Source organism: Mastomys coucha, unplaced genomic scaffold (genome assembly GCF_008632895.1).
Source record: "Mastomys coucha isolate ucsf_1 unplaced genomic scaffold, UCSF_Mcou_1 pScaffold21, whole genome shotgun sequence".
Taxonomy (NCBI): Eukaryota; Metazoa; Chordata; class Mammalia; order Rodentia; family Muridae; genus Mastomys; species Mastomys coucha.
Genome location: NW_022196904.1, coordinates 42,474,098 through 42,480,097, shown reverse-complemented (window position 1 = coordinate 42,480,097; position 6,000 = coordinate 42,474,098).

Sequence of the window (6,000 nt, the reverse complement as noted above, 5' to 3'; positions counted from 1 at the left end):
AAAATATCCTAACAATAAAAATGGATATTATAAAAGTTGTTTGATATAAAACAACAATTAATTTAACAGTCTTATGTAGATACTTGTCTATGATAATACTGAAAATATATACATTTTTCTCAATACAAATTTTAAATAACTCCAAGTGTATTAACTGTATATTTCAAAATAATACATCACTATTAATATTTTCTTAAATGAACATAAATATATAAAGTATTTTTGTTTGTTTGTTTTATATTTAGTAGAGCTTAAAATCTTGGCTCTTACTGTGGTAACTTGATACAAGACTTACAAATGTTAAGCAAAGCATTCAGTCTCATCCTTTGTTGTTCTCTTACAAAACCCCTTCCAATTTAATTGTCTACATTTCTTTTGAGTATGTAAATACTTTTAAAATATGTAAGCTGTTCTGAAAACCATAGTATACTGTAAAAACATGAAATAAACAATACTGCTAATACAGAGACTGAGATAGGAGAAGCAAGATCTCAAGACCATTATGTTGTACACAGCAAGACATTGTCCTGAACAAACAAGCTGAAAGTGTACATGGATTGTATAATATTGGACATATTTCTCCAATTACCAAATTAGGGAGACCATTGGATGACAGTCAATAAATTTCTAATTCCTCGTATTTTTTGAATGTCAATTGATTAGAATATGTTGGTAATATTAATTTTCATATTAAGATATTAAGAAAAAGTAATTGAATTCCTGTTGTTTTGGTTGTAAGTGGTGGAATTATGTTTGTGTGAATTTATTGAAAGATTACTTTCCTGTTTCTTCTAGGGTGTAGTTTTGCTCTTTATGTTGATGTTTTCCCTCTATTATCCTTTGTAGGGCTAGATTTGTGGAAAGATATTGTATAAATTTTGTTTTGTCATGGAATATCTTGTTTTCTCCATCTATGGTAATTGAGAGTTTTTCTGGGTATAGTAGTCTGGGCTGGCATTTGTGTTCTTGTAGGGTCTGTATGACATCTGTCCAGGATCTTCTAGCTTTCATAGTCTCTGGTGAAAAATCTGATGTAATTCTGATAGGCCTGCCTTCATATGTTACTTGACCTTTTTTCCCTTACTGCTTTTAAAATTCTTTCTTTGTTTAGTGCATTTGGTATTTTTATTATTATGTAGCAGGAGGAATTTCTTTTCTGGTCCAGTCTATTCGGAGTTCTATAGGCTTCTTGTATGTTCATGGGCATCTCTTTCCTAGGTTAGGGAAGTTTTCTTCCATAATTTTGTTGAAGATATTTACTGTCCCATTACCTTGGTGGTCTTCACTCCCTTCCATACCTATTATCCTTAGGTTTTGTCTTCTCATTATGGCCTAGATTTCCAGGATGTTTTGGGTGAGGAGCTTTTTGCATTTTGCATTTAATTTGACTGTTGTGTCAATGTTTTATATGGTGTCTTCCACCCCTAAGATTCTCTCTTCTACTCTTGTATTCTGTTGGTGATGCTTGCATCTATGACTCCTGATTTCTTTCCTAGGTTTTCTATCTCCAGGGTTGTCTCTCTTTCTGACTTCTTTATTGTTTCTATTTCCATTTTTAGATTCTGGACTGTTTTGCTTATTTCCTTCACCTGTTTGATTGTGTTTTCCTGTAGTTCTTTTGTGTTTCCTCTTGAAGGACTTCTAGCTATTTATCTGTGTTCTCCTATATTTCTTTGAGGATGCTGCTTATGTCTTTCTTAAAGTCCTGTATCATCATCATGAGAAGTGATTCTATATCTGAATCTTGCTTTTCTGGTATGATGGTGGGTCCAGGACTTGCAATGGTGGGAGAATTGGGTTCTGATGATGCTAAGTAACCTTGGTTTGTGTTGTTTATTTTCTTACACTTGCCGGCATCATCTGGTTATCTCTAGTGCTGCCTGCCCTTGCTAAACCTGACTAGTGCCTGTCCTTCCTGTGATCCTGATTGTGTCAGAACTCCTCAGAGTCAAGCTGTCTTTGTGATCCTGTGATTCTAGGATCCTGTAACCCTGGACTTGTTAGAGCACCTGGGAGTGGAGCTTCCTCAGGGTGTTTTGGGAATGACTGCAGAGTTTGAGCCCAAGGTCTGCTCAGGGCACCGGCTGGCCCAGACAGACCGGAAGCAACCCGAGCCACTGGGCTGGCAGAGGTCTTGTGTGCCTGGGTCGTGCTGTTCCCAGTTACTCCAGGTGTTGGGACAGATGTGTGTCCTCCTCACCTCTGATCAACTGTTTCTATTTCTTTAGGGGATATGGGACTATTTAGATCACTTATCTGATCTTGATTTATCTTTGGTACCTGGTATCTAACTAGAAAATTGTCCATTTCATCCAGGTTTTCCAGTTTTGTTGAGTATAAGCTTTTGTAGTAGGATCTCATGATTTTTTGGATTTCCTCAGTTTCTGTTGTTATGTCTCACTTTTCATTTTTGACCTTTTAATTACAATACTGTCTCTGTGCCCTCTATTTAGTCTGCCTAAGGGTTTATCTATTTTGTTGATCTTCTCAAAGAAGTAGATCCTGGTTTGGTTGATATTTTGGATAGTTCTTTTTGTTTCCATTTGGTTGATTTTTGCCCAGAGTCTGATTATTTCCTGCTGTCGACTCCTCTTCCTTGACCAAGTTATCATTGAGTAGAGTGCTGTTAAGAGTCCAAGTGTATGTGGGGTTTCTACTGTTTATGTTGTCATTGAGGAGCAGCCTTAGTCCATGGTGATCTGATAGGATGCAAGGAGATTATTTCAGTCTTCTTGTATCTGTTGAGGCCTGATTTGTGACCAATTATATAGTCAGTTTTGGAGAAGGTACCATGAGGTTCTGAGAAGAAGGTATACCCTTTTGTTTTAGGATAAAAAGTTCTATAGATATCTGTTAAATCCATTTGTTTCATAACTTCTGTTAGTCTCACTGTATCTTTGTTTAGTTTCTGTTTCTATGATCTGTCCATTGTAGAGAGTGGTAAGTTGAAGTCTCTCAATATTATTGTGTGTGGTGCAATGTGTGCTATCAGCTTTACTGTTTCTTTTATGAATGTAGATGCCCTTGCATTTGGAGCTTAGAGGTTCAGAGTTTAGAGTTCACCTTGGTAGGTCATGCCTTTGATAAGTATGAAGTGCCCCTTCTTATCTTTTTTGATCATTTTATGTTGAAAGTTGATATTATTTGATATTAGAATGGCTACTCCAGCTTGTTTCTTGGGACTGTTTGCTTGGAAAATTGTTTTCTAGCCTTTTAGTGTAAGGTAGTATCTGTCTTTGCCACTGAGTTGGATTTCCTGTATGCAGCAAAATGTTGGGTCCTATTTATGTAACTTGTCTGTTAGTCTATGTCTTCTTATTGGGGAATTGAGTCTATTGATCTTAATATATATTAAGGAAAAGTAATTGTTGCTTTCTGTTATTTTTGTTGTTAGAATTGGAATTCTGTTCATGTGGCTATCTTCTTTTAGTTTTGTTGAAAGATTACTTTCTTGCTTTTCCTAGGATGTAGTTTCCTTTCTTGTGTTGGAGTTTTCCACTTATTATCTTTTGAAGGGTTGGATTTGTGGAAAGATATTATATAAATTTGGTTTTGTCATGTAATACCTTGATTTCTCCATCTATGGTAATTGAGAGTTTTTCTGGGTATAGTAGCCTGGGCTGACATTTGTGTTCTCTTAGGGTTTGTATGACATCAGCCCTGGATCTTCTGGCTTTCATAGTCTCTGGTGAAAAATATGCTATAATTCTGATAGGTCTGCCTTTATATGTTACTTTATATTTTCCCCTCACTGCTTTTAATATTCTTTCTTTGTTTTGTGTATTTGGTGTTTTCATTATTATGTGACAGGAGGAATTTCTTTTCGGTCCAAACTCTTTGGAGTTCTGTAGGCTTCTTATATGTTCATGGGCATCTCTTTCTTTAGGTTAGAGAAGTTTTCTTCTATAATTTTGTTGAAGATGTTTACTGGCCCTTTAAGTTGAAAATCTTCACTTTCTTCTATACCTATTATCCTTAGGTTTTGTCTTCTCATTGTGTCCTGGATTTCCTGGATATTTTGGGTTAGGTTCTTTTTGAATTTTCATTTTCTTTGACTGTTCTATCAATGTTTTCTATGGTTTCTTCTGCACCTGAGATTTTCTCTTCTATCTCTTGTATTCTGTTGGTGATGCTTGCATCTATGGATCCTGACTTCTTTCCTATGTTTTCTATCTCCAGAGTTGTCTCCCTTTGTGTTTTCTTAATTGTTTCTACTTCCATTTTTAGATCCTGGATGGTTTTGTTTGATTCCTGTATTAGTCAGGGTTCTCTAGAGTCACAGAACTTATGGTAGTCACTATGTAGTAAAGGAATTTATTGATGACTTACAGTCTGTAGTCCAACTCCCAACAATGGTTGGCAGCAGCTGTGAATGGAAGTCCAAGGATCCAGTAGTTGCTCAGTCCCACAAGACAAGCAGGTGAAGCAGAGAGAGCCTTCCTTCTTCCAATGTCCTTTTATAGGTCTCTGGCAAAAGGTGTGGCCCAGATTAAAGGTGTGTGCCACCACACCTTTAATCCCAGATGACCTTGCTTGAACTTGTAGATCTTCCAATCTTAATCTTCTAGGATTCATAGCCACTATGCCACCACACCTTTAATCCCAGATGATCTTGAACTCATAGATCTTTCTATCTTAATCCTCTGGGATTCATAGCCACTATACCTCAAGATCTCCATGCCAAGATTCAGGTAGGAAACTTGTATCTTTCAGCCTCCAGATTAGGGCCAGGTGAGCCTTCTAATTCTGGATTGTAGTTCATTTCATATATAGTCAAGTTGACAACCAGGAATAGCCACTACAATTCCTTCACCTGTTTGATTGTGTTTTATTGTAATTCTTTAGGGGTTTTGTGTATGTGTGTGTGTGTGTGTGTGTGTGTGTGTGTGTGTTCTCTTTAAAGGCTTCTACTTGTTTACTTGTGTTCTCTTGTAATTCTTTAAGGGATTTTTGTGTTTCCTCTTTAAGGACTTGTACATGTTTACCTGTGTTCTCCTGTATTTCTTTAAGGGAGTTACTTATGTCCTTCTTAAATTCCTCTATCAGCATGATGAGATATAATTTTAAATATGAATCTTGTTTTTTCGGCGTTTTGGGGTATCCAGGACTTGCTGTGGTGGGAGTACTGGTTTCTGATGATGCCAAGTAGTCTTGGGTTCTGTTGGTAAGATTCTTGAGCTTGTCTTTCATCATCTGGTAATCTATAGTGTTAGATGTTCTTGCTGTCTCTGGCTGGAAGTTGTTCCTCCTGTGGGTCTGTAAGCCTGTGTCAGCAATCCTGGGAGATCAGCTCTCTGCTGGTAAGACAGGTGCACAGAGGGCTGTGGATCAGCTGTCCCCACTGGGTGTAGATGGAGGCAGGAAGGACCCTGTCCCAGCTGCTCTGCCATTTCTGTGGCCTGTGCCTCTTGGCTGGTCCTGCCTTAGAAAGTCACCAGAGAGAAAATGGCCTCAATTATTTTTCAGATCACATTTAGACCTTTAAGGAAGTGTGTGACCCGAGTCCCTTGTCTAGCTTACATGAGTACTGCAAACACTTGATGTTGAGGCAAACATACAGAAAAAAATCTATACATGCAAAATAAAATAAAGTTAAAAAACTTACAAGACTACAAACAAATATACAGGAAAAGCTACCATTTTCAAACTTTTAATGTTGCCTCATTCATCACCTTTATGTAAATAATTATTAGTTTTGTTCTCATCTAATTTCTATTTAAAATGAAAATTGTATATGTTGATCGTGTATAATATGGTGCTTTGAATCATAAATGGTGCAGATCATAATCACATATTGTACTTGTTAACTTTCTTTTATTAAAGTAATTATGTTAATTTTATTTTTTATTTCTTTTCTTTATTATTAGATATTTTCTTTATTTACATGTCATATGATACCTCTTTTCCAAGTTTCCTCTCCGAAAGAAATAAAAAAAGTAAAATAAAATAAAAATAAAACAAAAACAAAAACAAAAATCCTGTTCCATCCCCCTCCCCCTG